This window comes from Monodelphis domestica, chromosome 3 (assembly GCF_027887165.1).
Source record: "Monodelphis domestica isolate mMonDom1 chromosome 3, mMonDom1.pri, whole genome shotgun sequence".
Taxonomy (NCBI): domain Eukaryota; kingdom Metazoa; phylum Chordata; class Mammalia; order Didelphimorphia; family Didelphidae; genus Monodelphis; species Monodelphis domestica.
In genome coordinates this window covers 476,019,454-476,042,386 of record NC_077229.1, presented here as the reverse complement: position 1 = coordinate 476,042,386, position 22,933 = coordinate 476,019,454, and the positions used below count along the sequence as shown (strand labels likewise).

At 34.9% G+C, this 22,933-nt stretch overlaps 1 protein-coding gene and 2 pseudogenes across 6 annotated transcripts in view; 1 reads left to right on the top strand and 2 right to left on the bottom strand.

The window, feature by feature from the left end:
* MCTP1 (multiple C2 and transmembrane domain containing 1) overlaps positions 1–22,933 on the top strand; it is a 774,261-nt gene that overhangs the window by 82,362 nt on the left and 668,966 nt on the right. The gene's annotated exons all lie outside the window — the stretch shown is intronic.
* Positions 2,133–3,198, bottom strand: LOC100010490 (adenylate kinase isoenzyme 6-like; annotated as a pseudogene).
* Positions 14,224–14,888, bottom strand: LOC107648923 (40S ribosomal protein S3a-like; annotated as a pseudogene).

Sequence of the window (22,933 nt, the reverse complement as noted above, 5' to 3'; positions counted from 1 at the left end):
CCATAGAACCATTTCCAATCTGTTTAGATTGTTTCAGATGTGCCACTCATACAATACAGACATTTACAATGGAAACGGCTCTCTGAAATTACATAGGGACACACCTAATTAAATCTATTAGAGAGATTGGAACTGAAATATTTTTCTAAGAAATGTAAATGTTAAATATATGACATTGTTGACTAAATGATTGTGAGTGTTGAAGTTCTCTCCTCACAGTCGAGTGGATAACACAAAATCTTAACAGCTTTTTAAAAATATATTCCTTCTCTGAGTTTTAAAAATATTGGTGAAAGGTAGTGCTATTTTTCTTCAACTCAGGGCTATTAAAAGGAAATGACACTGATATTTTCCTAGGACCAAAGGACACTCAGGAAAGTTCCCAGGCCAGCCATAGCAGCAAGATGAATGACAAAAATGTCATTTTTTCACTTTAGGAAAAAGCCAACTATGTAGTAAGGCAAAAGTCTTCTAGTTTCCAGAAGACTGTAAATTTGACAGAATTGGGAAGTCTAGGTTATGCAGCAGTGTGGTGCAATTGTTCTGATAACTCTGAATGTGCACATGGACGTGTGTGCGCGCACACACACACACACACACACACACACACACACAAAGAGTCTTTAAATGTACAGACAGCAATACAAAAGTGAAAGACTTTTTAAAAACTTAGGTTCCACAGCTTCATCAGCACGAATCACATCCCACTCAAGGTTTTAAATTATTTATATACTGTTGTTGGAAGGATTTTCTTTTAGACAGCAGGTGATTTTAGTATGAATATTAAATTGTTATAACACCCAGACTCTCTCTGATAATACATACAAATCCTTTACAAAAGGTGTGTGGATGGACACTGTGAAGATGCTGGCATATGATTTTCACCACACATAAGTAAAAAAGAGAATTGTTCATGATAATTTTCTTATAATAATATATTAATTAAAAATTAACTTTCCATTATTTATTTTTTTGGTGTATTTTCCCTTATTACTAACTCCTTTATAAGATGGTAGAAAGATTATTGGTCCACTTCCTCCATGGACTTGTGATTTCAACATTCTTTTACCTATGAAGAGTTATACCATATATATATGTATGTATATATATATGTATGTGTATATATATATGTATGTATGTGTGTATATATATATATATATATATAGTTATGCCTTTAAAGCCTTGTCAGCTAATGTTGTATCAATTCTCTGAGTTCATTCATTCATTAAGTATTTAAACAGCTACTCTAGATTCCAGGCATTTTGAGTAATGAGAATACAAAGAGAAAAAAAAAACAAAACAGTCCTTGCCCTCAAGGAACTCATGTTCAATAGCCCCATACAACTATGCATACATCACAGAAGGTATATATGACAAAAGAAGACTGTGGAATATACCAGAGAAGATATAACTCTGTCACTTATTGTCTAGAGCCCTGAGAGATTAAAGTAACTTGCATGCAGTCACTAAATTTTAAAGTGTGACACAAATGTGAAGGATTTTTTTGTTTGTTCTTGTAAGCTAGAAATAGCTTTTGGAGATTTAAAAAATCATCTAATCACCATTTATTTCAGTGTTTTCCTTTTGATTCCCTTTTCACATGAATAATTTCATCTTCAGGGATTGAAATACATATTTTTTTCTTTAGAATATTTTTCTTTTTTTTTTCTTTTTTTTAATCATAAATACACAATCTTTATATGTTAAAATTTTATCTAATTACCACCACCTATAAGGTAGCAAAGCATTATCACATGAATTTTCAAGGAATTTAGCAAGATTGAAATTAGTCAACCAATAAATTAGTATTTACAGTTTCCATGGGTGCTATTTCCTGTTTACATATGGAAAATGTGATTGGCTTACTCTTCCAAAGAGACAAATATCAGTGCTAGGATCAGCAGCGACTTTATAGGCAAAAGAGCTCAGTAAACTCTTATACTTTAAAAAAAATTTAAATGCCATTTTCTCAAAAATCTCACCATTTACTTTTTGACCATCCTAATTTTACCCAACTTCCAAGATTAAAAAAACAAAACCCCCCAGCAATTCACTAAAAGAACACTTAATATCATTAAAAAAACAAAAACAAAAACAAGCCTTACTTTCTGTCTTAATAAGACTCCAAGACAGAAAGGCAAAGGCTAGGCAATTGGGGTTAAGTGACTTGCCCAGAGTCACACAGCAAGGAAGTGTCTGAAGCTAGATTTGAACTCCAGGCCTGGCGCTCCATCCATGGTGCCACCTAGCTGCCCCTTAATATGTTATGTTTATAGCTTTATTCTTAGACTTTTTTTTTTTTACTTTTAAGTCAGCAGCAGTTCTTCACCTTCATTTTCTTTTACATGTTAAGTAAAGATTTTCACCTATTTTCTCAAATTCACTTACTCTTAAGTAGTTTACCAAATTAAATGAGAATGCTGGGTATTTCCTAAACTTAAAAAGTCCTTAATACGGTATTCATTTATTTCAGGGTTTTCAGTTTTCTCATGGAGAAAAAAAATAATTCAGCCATTACTCAACCTTATATTTTGCCCACCTGTTACTTCCACAACACAATCTTGGATAGTAAAATCTGGTGTATGTTGTCTTAATTTCTATTGTATAGGGAGGGAGAGATCATCAAGAAAATATGTAACCATTATGTGGAAAGCCTCGAGAATCCATGCTTTCCCCTCAAGGTTCAATTATTATCTTTTATCCACTCCTCAATCCATTTAATTATCTGATCTAAATTACTCTCTAGTTCTTCTGGTACATTGCTGGGCCACCGGTGTACTATTTCAGGCTTGTAGGAGGCCATGGCTTCTTCATAAAGAATTTGGAAAATTTCACACTGAACATTGCCTGTAGTTTCTTTACACTGTATCCCCTCTTTTCAAGTCTTGTATATAATACAGAATTATCTGTTTGAAGTACAAAAACTATATGAAACCATCGTTCGGGGAAGAAGTCACAGCCATGGTAATCAACGATAACTCCACCTTCTTTCATTTTATTTTCTAACTCATCAACTACTCTGTCTTCATCCAAAATGGGACATTTGTATTCTTCATCAAAGCCATCATATAACTGTCCTTCTTGTGCTAAATCACCCACATTAACGTATTTCAGTCCTGTTCTCAATGCAAGTTCTTTACCGAGTGTGGTCTTTCCAACCCCTGGTGTACCCGTAAGCAGGATGTTGGGCAGCCTCATGGTCGCGGTGGCACCCTAGAATATTTTTCTATGGTTGTCTGATTCATGATTTCTACCCTCCCTCCTTCTATCTCCCCTCCAGGATCTGACAAGCAATTCTACTGGGTTATACATGTATTATTGTTCAAAACCTGTTTCCATGTTATTCATGTTTGCAGTAGAAAGATCTTTTAATGCCCAAACCCTAATCATACCCATATTGAACCACAATCATGTTTTTCTTCTACATTTCTACTCCCACAGTTCTTTCTCTGATAGTCTCTTCTCTCTAGCTTTTTGCAACACTATTCTCTCCTGGTTCTCCCTCTATATATAATTGCTCCTCTCCCTTCTTTGGTGGATTCTTTTCCAGATTATTCCCTGTAACAATAACTATTCCTCAGGATTCTGTCCTGGGCCCACTTCTCATCTTCCTCTGTAAGCTCCAGTCTCACATTTCCAACTTTCTTTGGATGCCCAATAGGCTAAATAAAATAAACATGTACAACACAGAATATATTATCTTTCCCCTAAACCTTCCCCTCTTCCTCCTTTCCATATTACTGTCTAGGGCAACACAATCCTCCCCTTCCCTCAAGCCCATAATCTAGGCATTATCCTCTACTCCTCCCTATCTCTCATCCCTCATATCCAATCTGTTGCCAAGGCCTGTAGATTTTACTACTTCAAATCTTTTGTATATGCCCCCTTCCCTTCTCTGACATTTCTACCACTCAAGCGCTGGCCCCCATCACCTCATACCATCTGGTCTACCTGCTTTAAGTCTCTCTCTACTCCATTCCATCCTCCATCTAGCTTCCAAGATAATTTTCCTAAGGTATAGGTCTGATCCAGGTTATCTACCTACTAAACTATTAACTTGAAATATAAAGCCTAATTATGACAAGTAAAAATCAATGTATTCATTCTACAAATATTTGAATTTCAGAAAAGCCAGACACTTCTAATATTTTATGTCAGTCATATCTCAGATTGAGACCAACAAAAAACCTATGCATAAACATGCATAAAATATTAATGATAGATTTAATTGATAGACTACTTGACTGTGGACATCAGTAAAGTTAACTTACATATGCCAATTAAAGAATACTTGGTTCTTCATCTGACAAAAACCTATAATGATTTCGAGTATTTGTTGACTTGGTGTGTTTATAGAAATTAGAGCTTTTGCAGAGCCCAAAATCTCAAAATGGACTTAAATTTACATATTTTATGTCAGTCTGTAAAGGAGATTTTATGTAATGTGAAATAGATCCTCCACGCACTCGTTTTCCAAATGAAGTATTTTTGTTTGTTTACCACAGGGGGGCCTAATGGGCTTTTTGATGTTCTCAGTAGACATGTCTAAATGTGCTGCTCTAAAGCAAACCTGCTTCCCTATTTCGGAGAAATGTTTGGGTTTTTTCCCTTTCACATTACTGTACCAGAATGGACAAGTGACAGACAAAAGAAAAGTATCTGTATATTCCCTTCAGAACCAGAAATCTTTTCAGGGATACAAATCAAATTTGGTCCAACACAGTTTCAGCATCTTAAAATACTTAGGCAGAACAAGGGATTGGAGATTAGACTTTTTTTTTTTAAGACTTCTGTTTCCATCATGGGGCCAACAAGAACTTTCTGTGTAAGTTTTTGACCAAATTGCTGAACATTTAAATTGAGCACAGCCAGATTTGCACAGCTAGTTGGTACATTCACTTTACATCTTTTTTTTTTAATTGGGATTGTTGTTACAGAAATAAATCAAAATTCAATTCAGGCTACGTTCAGAGTATGATACCATTCAAAGAAATTAGCAGCACTGTCTAAAGTGCCCTAATATTGTAAGCATTCTTGTGTTTTTAAAATTTGCTTTAAAAACATGGATTTGTATGTTGTAAATGAAACTAAGACCTCTTGTTTTTAAAGTAAAAACAAAGTAATGCAACGTACCTTTGCTGTGTCACTAGGCATGGCTCTAATCAGCATCAGTATATTGCATGCTATAAATTGATTTACTATGTATGTTTTAACTCTCTCTGTGCTGTTGGGTGGTTTATCTATTTAAAATCATTTCATCAACTAGGAATTAAAAGTAGAATTTGGTTCTTTACTTATGGAGCTAAAAACATAGGTTTTTATTATTATTCTCAAGCATAGTTCCATATCTCAGAGAAAACCTAAAGCTTCATGAGAATTCTGACAAGACTACTTATAGGCAAAATTATGCCAGGATGACAGAGAAATAATTCTTTTTACGTATTTCAATCTTGTACATCTCTTTTAGGCCACATAAGGTAAAGAGATGGATTCATGATCCTTTACTTCCTTTAGTGCCATAAAAGTTGAACAAACAGTTTAATGATCATAATTTCATAAATCTAATAAAACAGTCTTCATCATCTAAATTCTATGGTAAACTGAATCAGGTTACAGATTAAACTACATTTATAAGATTATGACTGAATAAAGAGAGGAAGATTTATATGTCATCAAGAAGTCAAAGACAATTCAAATTCTTCCTCCTCAGGTTTCTTATCTAAGAAATGTTTAAAATTCTTAAATAGATGTTCACATCTTATGGGACAGGTTTTGGTCAGGTGAGATTAATATTAACCAAAAGATACAGGAAGAATAAAAAGGAGGGGAAAATTCCCATAGCACTGTGTTTGAGCATAGTCTTTATCCCTCTACAAAGTTCTACAGCCTCACCAGAATTGAATTTTATTGCTTTATTTTTCAGCCCTGTGATTTGCAAGGTGGTACCTCAAAATTGTTTTAATTTCTATTTATTAGCAAAATTGAACAATATTTCAAGTGTTTATTAGCAGTTTTCAAAAAATATTGAGCTTTTAACATTTATTTGTTTTCAGCTTAGAATGAACAAATACTTTGACTTAAAAAAAAAAACAGTTCTTACATAGAAATTCTACCCTTCAAATGTAATCTTTCTCCAAAATCTTCTGTGACTCCTTAATGTCTCTATGAAAAACTACATTCTTTTGTTCAGACTATGGCTCTTCATATCTGGCTACAGTATAACTTTACAAATTCATTTTACATTACTTTCTTTTACACATTCTAAATTCTAGCCAAAGTTGTTAATTATCTAAATTCATCATTCCTGAATGTTTGGCAAAAGCTGCCCTCATGTCTGGAAAGCGCTCCTTCCTCATTTCAGCTTCTCTGAATCTTTATCTTCCTTCAAGACTCAGATCAAATGTCACCAGTCTTTCCTCTACCACAGTTGTTAATGTTGTCTCCTTCCTCAAATTACTTCTCTATGCACAAAATGTAACCTCTCCCCACCCCCATGAAACTGTAAACTCTTTAGTAGCAGGAAATCTTACATTTTGGTGTCTTTATCCAAAGTACATACTGTAGACACTTAATGCCTTTTTTTTTTACTGGAATTAATTGTAAATTCAATAACTTTGCCAATTATCATGCACTAGACATTTCTTCATAGCTCAGTTTTTTTTACAATAATAACTCTGCTGTGCTTAGGGGTGCTGGGATGCTCTCTTACTTTTCATTAAAGGACTCCTCAATTGGTTCATTTATGTAAAGGTTGGACTAAATTACTATTTCAGGGATCCTGGTCTCTAACACTAGGGTTTAGGAACCCTTTTTAAATTCTCTTTGGCTTCCAGGCATCCTCCCCCCAACACACACAACCCCTAACATCCCCCACCCCAGCCAATCATGGTACTTGCAGAGAAATTTACTTAAAACTTAGGTTTAGGCTTATATTTAGGGTGTCCCCAACTGGACAAGTAGGAGTGCACACATTGCACATGATAAATTAGTTATGATACAGATTTTTATTTCCTACACACAAAATACCCAGTAAGCAGAGATTCAGTAATAATTTATATAAAGTTTTCCTCTCCCTAGAGCTTGAGACTTAAACCTCATCAGTACATAATATAGCTTGATGATTATTGAACAGGCATCATTAAATTTCTTTTCAACTTCCCATGGTCTCTGCAATATCCATGTCTTCTGGCTAGCCAGGCCAAGCCTTGGGCTCCTTTTGGTGATGGTTGTTTACTCTGATACCACCAGGCAATTCCAACCAAGGGTCCCAGGACCCCTGAACCTCTTCAACTTTTCTAGGTTTCCTCCATCCATGGACATATTGATCTTCAGGCTAATGTTTAGTTATCTACACTAAGGAGAAAACACACACACAAAACACTCACACACAAACACACACACACACACACACACACACACAGGGAAGAAGCAGCTAGAGCTTTGAGATTTAGTCTTAATCCTAGTCTTATATTTTAGGAAGGGCATGCTTTAGCTACCAAACACTTATAGCCACATGACTGGGGATATAGCTGGGAAAGGGAAAAGGGAAAGCTTCTCTTTTTCCATAAAGGAAAGGGGGAAAGAAAGGAGGGAATAAAGAAAAGAAGGAAGAAGGAAAGAAAGGAAGGAAGGAAGGAAGTAGTGAGGGAAGAAGTAATAAAGGAAACACAACAAAAATATATATATATATCTATGTTTCAGGCACTGCTCAAGTGCTTTACAAATATTATCTGATTTGATCAATAATTCCAAAAGGTAGGTATTATGTTTTACCACCATTTAACATTGGCTATAAAAGACAGAACTTAGATGACTTGTCCACCTAAGTATGTGAGGCTATATTTAAACTTAGGTCTTCATAGCTTCAGTTCCATGTCTGTGTCCTCTAACTGGATCTAAGAGTTAAAGGATATCACCTGGTGAATGAGAGCAAGTAAAGGGGAAGTGTCACTCCTTTTTAAAGATTAAATGAGTTGTCAGCTGTTCCTGTGAGGGAATTAATTATATTATCATCTTCAAAATGCCCATGTGTTGAGTCAACTGAATTAGAAACCAAAAAGAACCAGGCAAATACTTTGTCATACCCACCAACCAGATGCAGAACCAACACCCATTTTGTTGAGAAGAAATTGATTGATAAGTTCTACATATTCCCTATACAACTACTGGTTATACTATCATCAGAAACAAGGTGGAGAATTACTATTGTGAGTCCCTGTTCAAAGTTTATTGTTCTAGAACCAGATGGCATTAAAGCAGAATCCAAACTTTCACTCAATTCTTTATTCTCCCTTCTCCCACCCCTTCCTACTCTGGAGTGAAAATAGAGAGGAGAGAGAAAAGGGATGATATAGCACAATGTGGTTTTTTTTTCCAAGTTAGTAGAATAACATTGGTTTTTTCTGAATGGCTGGGGGGGGGGGAGGATTTTGACTGCTTTCTTTCTTCAGTTCAGGAATTGGTTATCATTTTGCTCACAACAATACTGTGGAGTAGGTTGTGGAAATATTATCCTTATTAATGAGACTCAGAAAAGTTAAGTGACTTGCCTATCATCATACTGGCAGGAAACATCTGAGGCAGGTTTCATATTCTGTTTTTCCAACTTTAGGTCACTATATCTACAATGCCCTCCTGAAGGAAATCATTTGTGGAATAATTTTTGTGGGAGATTTTATATCCCTTGTTTCTGTTTATTTGCACAGCTAGCGATTATCTCTGATTTTGAGAGGTTTGCTGTTATTGGTTGCAGTGTTTTTAAATTCCATGTTTCTAGCATTTACTTCTCTAGTAAGGAGGTGACAGAAGAATGTGTGTTTATTGAAATGGAGCTTTTTCCTTTTAAATACCTGTATTTGAAAGACTAGGCCCTGAAGGAATGCAGAACACATAAGAAAATAAGCCCTTAGAATGGTCCAATTTAAAAACAAACTGCCATTACAGGTTGAGTGAAAGAAGGTCAAATGCTCTTCCCAGTCAAACAATTTGAGGGACATTTAGATTAGATTTAGCTGTAACAGTTTGCCTTTGTTAAACATTTTCCCTGAGATCCTAAAATTGCTTTATAGGATGCCTAAATTTACAGGATGCCTAAAAGGAAAAACATGTTTTTCTTTACCTCAGAGAGTGTTGAGATGTTTTAAATTGTTTTTAAAATATTTAAAATATAAATGCACTTTAGGTTTGTAATAAAGTCTTATGAAGGATATATGTCACTGGGATCTAGAAAGGTAGTTCCCAACATCAGAGTCTTTCCAAGTGAGTCCTATGTTCTCATTATGAATCCAAAGTATTTAAGCTTCAGCTTCAGTATTTGTCCTTCTAATGAGTAGTCTGAATTGTTTCTTTAAGTTTTGACTGTTTTGATCTCCTTGCTGTGCAAGAGATTTCTACAGCACTATGGTACAAAAGCACCAATTCTGCAGTGCTCAGCTTTCGTTATAGTGCAGTTCTCATGGCCTTATGTTGCTAATGGAAAAACCATATCTTTGACTATACAAAACCTTTGTTGGGAAAGTAATATATCTACTTTTCAGTATACTGTCCAAATTTACCATAATTTTCCTTCCAAGGAGCAAGTGTCTTTTAATTTCATGGCTGCACTTGCCATCTGCAGTAATCTTTGAGCCCAAGAATATAAAATGTGACACTGTTTCCATTTGTTCTCCCTCGATTTGCCAAGAAGTGATGGGACCAGTTGCCATGATCTTAGTTTTTGAATGTCAAGCTTCACACCAGATTTACACTTTCCTCTTTAACCCTCAAGAGGCTTCTTCACTTTTTGCCATCATCGTGGTATCATTTGCATATCTAAGATTGTTGATATTTCTCCCAGTAACCTAATAATGGCTTTTGATTTATCCAGCCTGGCCTTTCTTATGATATGTTCTGAATACATGTTAAATAAGGTAACACACTATTGCCATGTCATACTTCTTTCCCAATCTTAAAGTAATCAGTTCAGTTCTAACTGTTGCTTCTTGCTTTATTGTAGTCAATGAAAAAATAGATGCTTTTCTGAAACTCTCTTGCTTTCTCATAATACACTGTATACCACTGAAATTTTCTCCATTACTCAGAAAACAAAATGATTCAAGTAACATTCAGTTTACTCCCTCCCCCATCTCCTTACAAAGTATACAAAATATATTAATTTTCTTGGAAAGTAAAATAACATTTAAACAAGTGCTCAGGAATGAGAGACATGAGCATGAGAAAAAAAAAATTCAGACACAGAGATATCTATATAAATAGAAGAACCAGAAATTGAATTAGGTCCATATGTTAGAGGTAAACTCTTTTTTATCTGGTTTGTGTACATGAGAGTCATTTATTCCCCCTTTTACTCTCATGTGGAAATCTCTTTACTTCTCATTTAGAGTAGTCCAGCAGCAAACATAATATACCTGCTCTCGTTCTCAAATTTTAGTGCTTACTTTAGATTTTTCCCAAAGAATTGAAATTTTATAAGTTTGTGAAATAATGACTTGGACTTAAGAAATTGACTTTGGAGCCTTAAAAGTCTTAGTATATAAGTTGCCCTGTTTTATTATTTTATTATTGATTTTATTTTTCATTTTTGGGTAAAGAGTGTAGATCTGCTTCATTTTAGAGCATATGTTGATTCAGAAACATTATTCATAATGTGGTTAGTGGAAAGAAAAAGCCATGGGAATTTGAATCTGATTTTTGCCATTTACTATATGTGACCTTAAATTCCCTGAGTCTCAATTCCCTCATCTGTAAAATAAGGTGATTTGACTACAAAGCATATACTCCAGAGAGGTCTGCATGGAGGGAAAGGACCCATGTGTACAAAAATATTTATGGCAGGGCATTTTTTTTTTGCTTGAGCAAAGAGTCAGAAAAAATGGGTATCATTTGAGGAATGGCTTTACAATCTATAGTATATCATTATAATGGAATATGGTTGAGTTGAAAGAAATGGCAAATTTGACAGCTTCAGTGAAAATCTGACTATAAATTGATACAAAATGAAATAAGCAGAATGAGGAGAACAAGAAAAACTTCAAAACCTTGTTCAATGGAGTAACAAGTTTTGAATGACTTTGTTGGACTGATACTAAAGCACCTTGTTGCACTCACTTGTGGCAAAGAAGGAAGGAAGAAAATAAGCTTTTATAAAATGCTCCAGGCATTGTGCTAAATGCTTTTCACAAATATTATCTCATTTGTTTATCACAATAACTCTTGTAGGTAGGTGCTATTATGAACCCCATTTTACAGCTAAGGAAACTTAGAAAGTGACTTGCCTGAAGTTGTATAAATAGTAAGTGGACAAGACTGGATTTGAATCCAGGCCTTTCTGATTCCAAGCCCAAGGATGTAAATTTAGACCTAGCCAAAATATTGATTTATTTTTCTTGGTTGTGCTTACCAAAAACATTAAGGGATGGTTTCCATTTTGTAACTGGGGTGAATCAGATAAAATTGCCCAAAAAAAGAGGGAATCAAGAAAACATAAAAATACACAGAAGAAAACAAAAGTTCAGAAATAGACACAAAATCAGTGCAACTTTGTTATTCTGCTATATTTAACATATGCATAAACCCCCAAACTGTAGGTAACAAGTTCATAGTTTCTTCTACAATCTTCTTCCTTCTTCTTTGTATGTTAAAATATTTATAATTGTTAATAATTATTAAGTACATGATTTTTAAAATGAGAATAAAGAAAAAAAATCAGGATTTCAGGCTAGACTAACTAAAATCCTGTCTAGCTCTTTCTTTGACATTATGATCACTTGACTCTTTTCTGTTGGCCTGGGTAAGAGAAATCCAGTGCCCCTACCCCATTTTTAGGAATGTATACAGAAGAAAATGAACTGAATTGTTTCAGCATTAATGAGACTTCTACTTAATACTTAAAGGAACCATGATTTCACTGTTCTGAGTACAGCTCAAGGTAGCACAAATTGGAAGCACTTTGTACTTTAGTAGGTAATAATGTTTGTGAGTTGCTATAGCTGGAGAAAAACCCCAACAATTTTACAAAGCCCAAATTTCTGGTGATGAATCTCTTCACATTTAACTAGTCTGGTAGAATCTGTCAGACCTTTTATCTTCAGACAAAACCTTCTACAACTTAAGTTAACTTGGAATGGAATGGAATAGGATTTTAATAGAAGAATCTTCCTTGAGTGGATGTGTGATCTCATCAATATGAATGCAGATCTCAACCCATACATATCTGCCCTTCTGTGTGCAATTCTTGTCCCTGTCTTCCCAAAATGTTATTTAAAAGGTCCATTCAAGGTGCTCCATATCTTATTTACTTTCTCTTGCTGTCATGAGAAAACCACTAGAGCACACCAACTTGATCAAGAGATCAATCTCTTTGCTCAATCAACTTATCTGCTCTTTTAAGCATGCATTTCTTTGATAATATATTTACTTTTGTCTCTTTGATATTCTTTTTCATATAATGAAGGTTGTTCACTCCCACAATTGCCCATATTCACCCATATGCCTCTCCACTGACCTCTCTTTCACAGATTATTAGTATTAAAATATGAGACTTTGTTTCAGAGAGACAGCTGAAGTCATTAAAAAAAATAAACAAACCCTATAGTTTCCTCAAAGCAAACCAGTTTACTTCCCATTTTGTTTAACTCTGAACCAATTCCTTGTCTACATTCACTATCTATCTAGCTGAATTATAATCTACTCAATATGCATCCTTCATTCACTTGGTTTTGTTGTTGTTGTTAATTAGAACAACTCTTTTTGAGTAACTATGGGTTTTATCTCTTAATGATTTCTTAATAAATCTGATGGACTTTCTTAGTTCTCATCCTATTAGACATTTCTGCTTTATTTGACACAGAGGGCCATATATATGCTTTTCTGGATTTTCATGACATTGCTCTCTCCTGGTTTCCTTCTTACCTGATATTCAGTGTTTTGCTGATTGATCATTTATAGAAAGTCTCTAAATTATATAACACTTCTCTTCCTTCTTGTCTTCTCTTTCTGTGCTTCCTTTATTAGTGACCTCATTAGCTCTTTTGGATTTAATTATCATCTCTTTGCCAATAACTTCTGGGTCTATATACCTAGCCTAGTTCTCTTCTCTGGACTTTATTTAGTTCTGCAACAGTAAGAATCTCTTAGATAATTCAAACCGAATGTCCAGATGTCTCAAACTCAACATGTCCTCCTCAGAATTTATTTTCTCCCCACAAACCTGCTCCTCTTTCAAATACTTCCCTCTGTTTCCTATTTACAACACAGTGTTTCAATCTCCAGAGGTCATAATCTTGACTATTACCTTCTACTTTTAACTTTCTCTCACCTCATGTAGCTGATCAGTTGCCAATCTTGCCATTTCTCTCCCTTTCAATGTCCTGAATTCTACCCCTTCTGTCCACTCATCTAATCATCTCCTTAGTTTAGGCCCTCTATCATCTTTCACCTAGAATGCTGTAATTCCTTCCAAATTAGTCTTGCCTCAATTCTTTCCTCCCTCTTGTTCATTCCCTGCATTACTGCCCGTAAGTAAAAAACGGACTCAGTTATATCCTCATTGATTAACTGCACTGGCTCTCTATAAGTTTCTAGGGTAAAATGATATTTTCAGTTTCATTGTACAATAATCCTCCTTCCATACTTTGTGGTCTAGCCAAACTGACCTTATCTCTATTCCTCATACTAAGCACTGGATGTCCCATCTCTGAACCTTTGCACTGGCTGTCCTTCATACCTGGAATGTTCTTCAGCTTTCCTTTTACTTTAGGGATAGCCTGGTCAAGTGTGCTTCCATAACATCAAGATACAACCAACATAACTGTAAGTAGAAGTATCTGGAAGATTTCACCATCCCTATGAAGTCCCTTTTCAGCTTGGATATAGTATAAGAAATTAGCAAACAATTTATCTAGGGGTCTGATATTATTGATCAGAAAATTATAAAACAAGGTTATTTGTTATTTTTGTCTCCTGTAGAACTATCCCAATGAAATTATTCCGAACAGCAACAGAGAACTAGAAACAAAGTTTCTGTTCATTGCTGGGAGAATAGCTTTTTAAAAAGTAGCATGTGAATGTAACTGAATGCTACTGTGTCATAAGAATGATGAATATGAAAGATATACAATAAAAAAGAAAAAGAAAGAAATATAACTATCTTTTGTCTACCAGGTCATCACTTTTTCTTCCCCACAATGATGAATTTTTATTTTTCAACCTTTGTAAATTCATATTTTAGACATAGTCTTGAATTGGTGGTTCCTATCCATCAGTCCTTTTTATTTTGTGCCTGTTTCATCTCCAGAGCCACCACTTTCACTATGAAGTTCAATTAGCTTGCTCAATTCAAATTTGAGCTTCCTGGAAATCTTCAAATTTAGGACAGATACACCATAAATCATTACAAGGGTAAATGAACTGGCCAGCTTTTTCAATGTCTTTTCCAATGCTGTCTGGAATCAATTTATTGACAACTTCTTTCAAGTCATTTGTCTGCACCTTGCAGGACATGATTTTCATCATTTTATTAAAAATTTGATAGACATGTTAGTGATGGAAATAAGAGGTCTTACAGATCTGGTTGTTGAGCTTTTTGGAAAAAAAATAGAGGCATAGCAAAAGCCATCAGTAGTTAAAAAATCAACATGGGCTTCAGTCATAGTCTGCCACTTTTTGACCCCGGAGCACATCTTGTCCTGGATAAGGTCCATTACATGGAAGTCAGTCAAACAATTTTTACTCTGAACATTTTCAGTAATTGAACTTACAAAAAGCAACCATAACATTTTGCAGATCTGCAAAATTCACTTCAAAACTCAACCCCGACGACCATCAGAGGCAATTTTGGTTCCTTGAGACCTTGTGAGCAGCGTCTTGCCAATACTGCATATATTAAGCATAGCTGGTACTTTGAATCACCAATCTTTCATCAAAAATGGATCGGGGGCAGCTGGGTAGCTCAGTGGATTGAGGGCCAGGCCTAGAGATGGGAGGTCCTAGGTTCAAATCTGGCCTCAGACACTTTCCAGCTGTGTGACCCTGGGCAAGTCACTTGACCGCCATTGCCTAGCCCTTACCATTCTTCTGCCTTGGAACCAATACACAGTATTGACTCCAAGAAGGAAGGTAAGGGTTTAAAAAAAATGGATCAACCACTTTCTTTTTTGGCTCCTTTTTTTATGACTTTTAGCAAGGTGTTTATTCTTGCCCACAACTGTGATCCCACTCTGAACGCCAAAATCAGGCCAGTACTCTTTCAATTATATTGCATTGCTGAGTTCCATTTTGGAACTGCTGAGGCTGATATATTATCATGACAACAAAGTAGAAATAGAAGTTGAAAAGTTCTTTTTCCTTTGATAAATTGAATCAAATCCTGTGTTCAAAGTCAGTGCCTTGTTAGTTTTTTGGATATTAAGATGAAAAAAATTATAAGAAGGTTAGGTAGTAAGAGTAAAAAATTATTCATTAAAAAAAGAATTTTGCTTTGCATGTCATTTTGAGTTCCTCAGTAGCAGAGATGATCTTTTTCCTCTTTTTGTATCTCCAGCACTTAGCACAGTTAACACGTTAATAAATGTTTATTGACTATTTACTTCATACAGACCTGTAACTCATGATTTGAAAAGAAATATTGTCTAGCACATTTTTTCAGTCTTCTAAAAATTTCTTTGATTTCTTTGAAAATAATCATGATTCTCTTCTTCATGTAAAACCTGAATTACTTTTAATTCCAAAGTAAAAAGACTAAAGTTATTCATACTATTTAACCTCCAAAATTTCTTCCATGTCTAAACAACTTAAAACAAAAATTTATCACAAGTAAAGATACAACTTAAAATAAAAGTAGTTTGTATTTGTGACTTGGCTTGCTTTGTCCACCTGTACTTCAGATGAGCTCAAATAACAAGTAATTAATTTGTCCTTTTGAAATTCCTATTGTTGTTCCAGTTTAATTATTTGAACAATATATAAAGGCATATTGGTTAAATTTGAGAAAATGTACTTTTAAATACAATTTTATTATTGATAGGTTTGTTTTTTAATTTCACTTATGTTTGTCTGTATACTTCCCTTTTCCACCAAATAGAAAGGAATCTTATTTTTTTAAGCCTTACCTTACATCTTAGAATCAATATTATGTATTGGTTCCAAGGCAGAAGAATGGTAAAGGCTATGCAATAGGGGTTGTGACTTGCCCAGGGTCACACAGGTAGGAAGTGTCTGAGACTATATTTGAATCCACAACCTTCTGTCTTTGAGCCTAGCTCTCAATAAACTGACACCTAGTTGCCGCAGAGAGGAATCTTATAACAAAATTTTTAAAATAAAAAGATGAGCAAAAATCACTTAACACCCAAAACGTTTGGCATCATATTCAGTGTATTCTGTAGTATGCTGTAGTTCTCCACTACTGCAAATAAATAGGGGGAAATACCTTTTTATATCTCTTTTTTGAGGGGGAGGGTAGCAATCTTGGTTGTTATAATTTTATAGCATTTGTTTTTTTTTTTTTAATCCTTACCTTCCATCTTAAAATCAATACTATGTATTGGTTCCAAGGCAGAAAATTGGTAAGGGACAAGCAATGAAAACTAAATCTCTTCCCCAAGGTCATAACTAGGAAGTATCTGAGGTCTGATTTGAACCCAAGATCTCCTGTCTCTGTGCCTGGCTATTCATTGAGCTGCCCAGCTGCCCTCCAGCATTCACATTTGACTGTGATTATTATTTCAGGAAATATAATTAATCAACAATGGACATGAAGGAATATGCCACACTTTAAAACATTCATATCACTTTCTTTATTCCAATGTAATTCTGGTTGTAAAGCTATATATTAAAGTTTTAACACTAGAGAAAAATGAATTGCATATTTAGAAAAAGATGCCATAAAGTTGAAGATACCTTAATTACATATGATGTGACTCAGATAATTAATGTTCAAATGGATACATTATCTCTTCAATGTAAGTAGTTCTTCCAACAATGTAGGTCATGACTTTTTCAAGGGAAATTTCAGTTCTTTAGTGGATCTATAATTAAAATTTGATATTTAAATGGATGATAGAAGACTATTAATTGGGTACTTAATCATGCACCCAAATGGATATGAAAACTCCCACTTCAGTTTGGTTATTCATTTAGTCTGATAAAGAGTGGCAGTAGCCCAAGTAATAGCCTGGTAATAGGTTCCTTCTGAAAGCCTTTCTCAGAGAAAAGTAGGGTATCTGTATGTTATCAGTTTAGAAATGACTGTTCTCCTTGGAGACGTAGAATCTTTCATCTTCCTGCTGCTGTGGCTTTTGAGCAAATGAAGATATTGAGAAGGAACTTTAAGATAAGAACTAATAACATATGATATGATGATGAGTACCTGAACTGCTAGTTTTTAGTTACAGAACACTGATTGCCATGCTTGCCATAGTTGCTTTTAAATAAAATTTTAAATTATTTGATTTATTTGCAAATTTTATTATTTGCATTAATAGGCAGATATGGCAGATCTGTTGTTTTTCTATTGAAATTATCTTAATGGATTACTTCATTTTGTTTGCCTATGCCATCATTAGTGGGAACTAAAGAATTAGATGTCTCTGAAATGTTCTCTTCCCTGCATCTTACCATCCTTGATGCAGTAGAATGCCTGAGGTTCTACTATGATATTGAACAGATGTTCCATACATTAACTAATAAGGGAAAATACCATTTGGTTCATTTCTCCATTTTCTAAAAAATGATACAGTTTAGTTTAGCCTCCCCCATCAACTGATGATGGTTTATTGAATACAGGCACATTCTGCAGTTTAGTTTATTCCTTTGGATTCCCTATTCCCTTGATAGTCTTTGAAATATTAGGAAATTGTGCAAATGGACTGATTCATCTCGAACAGCAGTCCATGGGTATCTTTTTTATTTGCTAAGAGAAGAAGGTCAAATATATTTGCCACAAAAGTTAAGAAAGTAAATTTCAGAAATCCATGTTTTATCAAATGTGCTCCAGAGAGTACACAGTGAAAGTAGAATCTTCTCTATGAAGCAGATTACTATACTGTCTGGTAACCTTATGTTCTTTCATCATATATAAATCTAGTGCCCTGGAAGGGAGGATTTACTTCCCACTTTACTCCCAAAGAGTAGTTCTATCAATTCTGTGCTTATCCCTAGGCTGTAGGATTTACATTCCTTTCCTCTTTAAATGTGGTTTTAATGTAGATATTCTTTTGGACCCATTAAATTTCCTGTAATTCCTACAGTTTATACTATTTCTCAATAGCTGTAATGAATTTCCTATAATTTACACTTTCTTAGAAATACTTCTGAAGTATTGTGACTTGTGTATGAAACTAACCCAAAAGAGCAAGTATAGAGTCCTACTCAAGCCAGTATGTTTTTAGGACTTCTAGAATCAATAATTCCTTAGGATTCTTAAATAAATGAATGTGTTTAAGCACATAATAAATTCCTTTGGTAATAACTTCTGAGCTTATCCTCAAAGGAATATTAATTAGAACATTGTTTTTTGTCCTTGAAGAGTCTTTATTTTTAACAATTCAAATGAGAAAACTTCATGCTGACTTACTCAGTGATCAGAACATTCTATATTATAAACTCTAAAAAGTTTTGAAAGCACTATCTCAGATAAATCTCGTGATTTAAACTTTCACCAATTTTCAGCAATCCCAGTTCCCAGAAAAATGGAGAGGAAGCATTTTACTGTAAAATCATTAATGATTTAAATAACTACATAATAGCTACATCATCACCATCAATAGCAGTTAAAAACCCAAGTCAAGCCAGTTGTTAAACCAGAATTTGAGGGCCACACCATCAAAAATGAGACTAATATTCAAGTGATAAATAAGTGGCATTGATATATGTCAAGATTAAAATGGGATAGCATTAGATTGTAAACTCCTTGGGGGCAGAGGCCATATTTTTGCCCTTCTTGGTATCCTCCATCTCTTAGTACATCATCTGACACATAGTAATAACTTAAGACTTGTTGCATGTATAAAACTATGCAAAGCTATGATGCTTATAGCATGCCTTATAAAGCCTATTTATTATTTATTAAATTGTTTAATGTACTTTTTCTTACTCAAAAGTGCCCAGATATATTAAATTTTCCTGTCAGTTTTAATAGGGTAATTTTTAATTTAATTTAATTAACTAAATTAATTTAATTTAAACAGTTTTAATAGCAGTTAAAATATTCCTGATTAGTCCTTATTTTTCAAGTAAGAAACAAGAAAATCTAAGATCCTACCATGTTATCTTATAAATTTCTGTCTTGCCCCATATTTCCAATTAGTGGAAATCTGGCAATTAAAGATTTTTAGAGTTGGAAGAAAGCATAGAAATTATCTAGTATAATCCCCTGTCTGATAACATGAATCATGTCTTCCATATCTTCTGTCAGTGATCAATTCAATCTTTACCTGTGAATTTCAAGAGACTCTCCTAAGTGAAAGACACTTTGTTACCAAATTAGGTATCCCATTGCATTTTTTCAGTGACTCTGGCTATTAGGAAGCTATTTCTTTTAGGATGTAAGAGAAATCCTCTCAGCCTCAAGCAGTGATAAATATAAGAAACCCAGAAAAGGATCAGAAAACTTTTGAATAAATGGATATAGAGTTAAGAAACGAATGCAGCACTAAAAACTAACTGGACATAGATTAATTGTAATAATGAGAATTGATCCTGGGGGCAAATAATAGTTAAGCCACTTCCTTTTGGGGAAAAAAATAATGGATTTGAGTAGATGAATGGTTGCACACACAGAATAATTCAATTAAAGAAATGGTTACAAACTGGCTACTCTAAACAAGTCACTTTGGGATATGAAGGCAACCACAAAACAGTCTACTCTCAAGGACCTTACACTATTATTTTTAATGTTCATACCTTTTTTCCTGTCATCTTCATTTCACAGACATATATATATATATGTACATATATAAATGTGTCTGTCTGTCTATCTATCTATCTATCTATCTATCTATCTATCTATCTATCTATCTATCTATCTATCTATCTATCTTTTCTCTGTCTGCCTATATCTTCATCTGTCTCTATCTCTTTCTCCACCTATCTATCACTTCTCTCTTCTCTGGAGAGCCATGTTTTCTAAAAAAGAATGAAAAAAAGAGAGAGAAATCAGAAGGCAAAACTACCTTGTCAGCTAAGTCTGATAGTATAGGCAATGCTCCCCAACCATTGCCCCCACCTCTGAGAATAAAGGCATTTTCTTATCTGTTCTCTGGGGTCAAGCTTGGCATTATAGTGTTCAGGATGGTCCCTGACCCCTTTCTTTTCTTTCATTTCCATGATTGAATCACCTTACTATCCACAACCTCAAAGGAGTTTATATTCTATTTCAGGGATTCATGGGCCTTGAATAATAAAACTGTTAAGTCATTTTGAAAGGAAATCACTAGCTATCAGCAAAGCCATCTGCTAAGAGAAAAGAAGGGAAAGTAATGTGGAAGCACTGAGGAAAGAAGAGGACTTAGAACAGTCACTGTGGGGAATTGAAATTGTCAAATAGGAAGTGTTTGGTCTTGTCCCTAAGTGTCTTCCTCTTTAAGTTTCTTGTAGTACTTGTTTGGATTCATTATTTCCTTTTACTTTTGCCTTCATTCTGATTCATAAATCATAGATTTAGAACTTAATGGCACCCTAGGGGTAACCTAGTCTAATCCCTTCTTTTCACACATGAGGAAAGTAAGGACAAGGGAATTAAGTATCTTGCCCAAAGTAGTAGGAGAAGATAGGAATTAAAACAAAGTCCTCTGACTCTGTCTATTTGAAGATTCCTCCCTCCCTCCCTTTTCCTCCATTTTCCTCCCTCCCTCCCTCCCTTTCTCCCTCCCTCCATCCCTCCCTTTCTCCCTCCCTCCCTTTCTCCCTCCTTCCTTCCCTCCCTCCCTCTCTCCCTCCCTTCCCTCCCTCTCTCCTTCCCTCGCTCCTTTCTTCCCTCCCTCCCTCCCTCCCTCCCTCTCTCCCTCCCTTCCCTCCCTCCCTCCTTCCCTCCCTCCCTCCTTCCCTCCCTCCCTTTCTCCCTCGCTTCCTTCCTTCCTTCCTTCCTTCCTTCCTTCCTTCCTTCCTTCCTTCCTTCCTTCCTTCCTTCCTTCCTTCCTTCCTTCCTCCCTTCCTCCCTCCCTTCCTCCCTCCCTTCCTTCTTCCCTTCTCCCTCCCTCCCTCCCTCCCTTCCTTCCTTCCTTCCTTCCTTCCTTCCTTCCTTCCTTCCTTCCTTCCTTCCTTCCTTCCTTCCTTCCTTCCTTCCTCCCTTCCTCCCTTCCTCCCTCCCTTCCTCCCTCCCTTCCTTCTTCCCTTCTCCCTCCCTCCCTTCCTTCTTGCCTTTCTTCTCTCCCCCTCCTTTCAGGCACTTCAACACTAACAGCTTTGCCAACATGAATAATTTGAAGTGAAAGCTCATACTTATTTTAATTGGTATTTCTCTTATTGTTAATGGTTTTAAGAATATTTTCATGTGGTCACTTATGGTTTGTAATTCTTTTGAAACCTATTCATATTTTTTGTCTGCTTGCCTTTTGGGTTCCCTAATGGTTAACTTGAGCACAAGAACAATTGTTAATTGATTGGGTTGTTTTTTGGGCTCTTTAATCACCTCATTGTAATGATCATTTTACATCACTTAAATATTTTAAAGCAATATATCAATCAATGTATTTTACTTTAAAAATTTCCCCATTTTTTGTGGTAACTTATTTAAATTTTCCAAATTGGGCTATTATAATTGTAGTACAGAAGATAGAACACCAGGCCTAGAGTCTAGAAGACTTAAGTTGAAATACAATTTTATACCAATTAGCTATTCTATCCTGGGCAAAACACTTAACCATATTTGCCTCAATTTTCTCATCTGTAAAATGAGCTGGAGAAGAAATTGGTAAACCACTCCATTATCTTTGCTAAGAAAACATCAAATGGGGTCACGAAGTGTTGGACATGACTGAAATGACTGGACAAAAATAACAACATTATAATTATATTGTAGTTTCATTTGATCTTAATCTTTTCTTTTAATTTATGTTAATTTAGTCCTTTGTTTTAACCATTCAGTAAGAATACATAGAGAACTAATACCTAAATGAATTCTGAATGAGTCATTCAAATCTCATTGTATCCATTACCTTTTGACTTCTCTTAAACTGTCTCTCCATGTAATACAAATTTAAGGCTTCTGAGTAATCTACAATAAAATTTTGACTAACCATACTTTCTAAAAAAATTTTGTCCATTCTCATCTTTTCTTATTTTCACCTTGAAGTCATTAAGCATTATTAATTAATATGTTGATTCAATTTGTCTTTTAAAGGATAAACACACACATTTTGTTATATGTATATTTGCATCTGTGACAGTTATTATCACACAAGTTTATTTTATTTTATTTTTTATTTGAAAAAATTAATTAATTAATTGATTTAGAATATTTTTCCATGGCTACATGATTCATGTTCTTTCCCTCCCCTTCTCCCACCAACCTCCCATAGCCAACGAGTAGTTCCACTGGTTTTTACATGTGTCATTGATCAAGACCTAGTTCCATATTATTAATATATGCATTAGGGTGATCTCTTAGAGTCTACATCCCCAATCATATCCCCATCTACCCATGTGATCAAGCAGTTGTTTTTCTTCTGTGTCTCTATTCCCACAAGTCTTTCTCTGGTTGTGGAAAGCTTTCTTTCTCATAAGTCCCTCAGAATTGTCCTGGATTATTGCTTTGCTGCTACTAGAGAAGTCCATTATATTTTATTTGCCACAGTGTATCTATTTCTGTGTATAAGGTTTTCCTGGTTCTCCTCCGTTCACTTTGCATCAGTTCCTGAAGGTCATTCCAGTTCACATGGAATTACTCCAGTTTATTATTCCTCTTAGCACAATAGTATTCTATCACCCACAAATACCA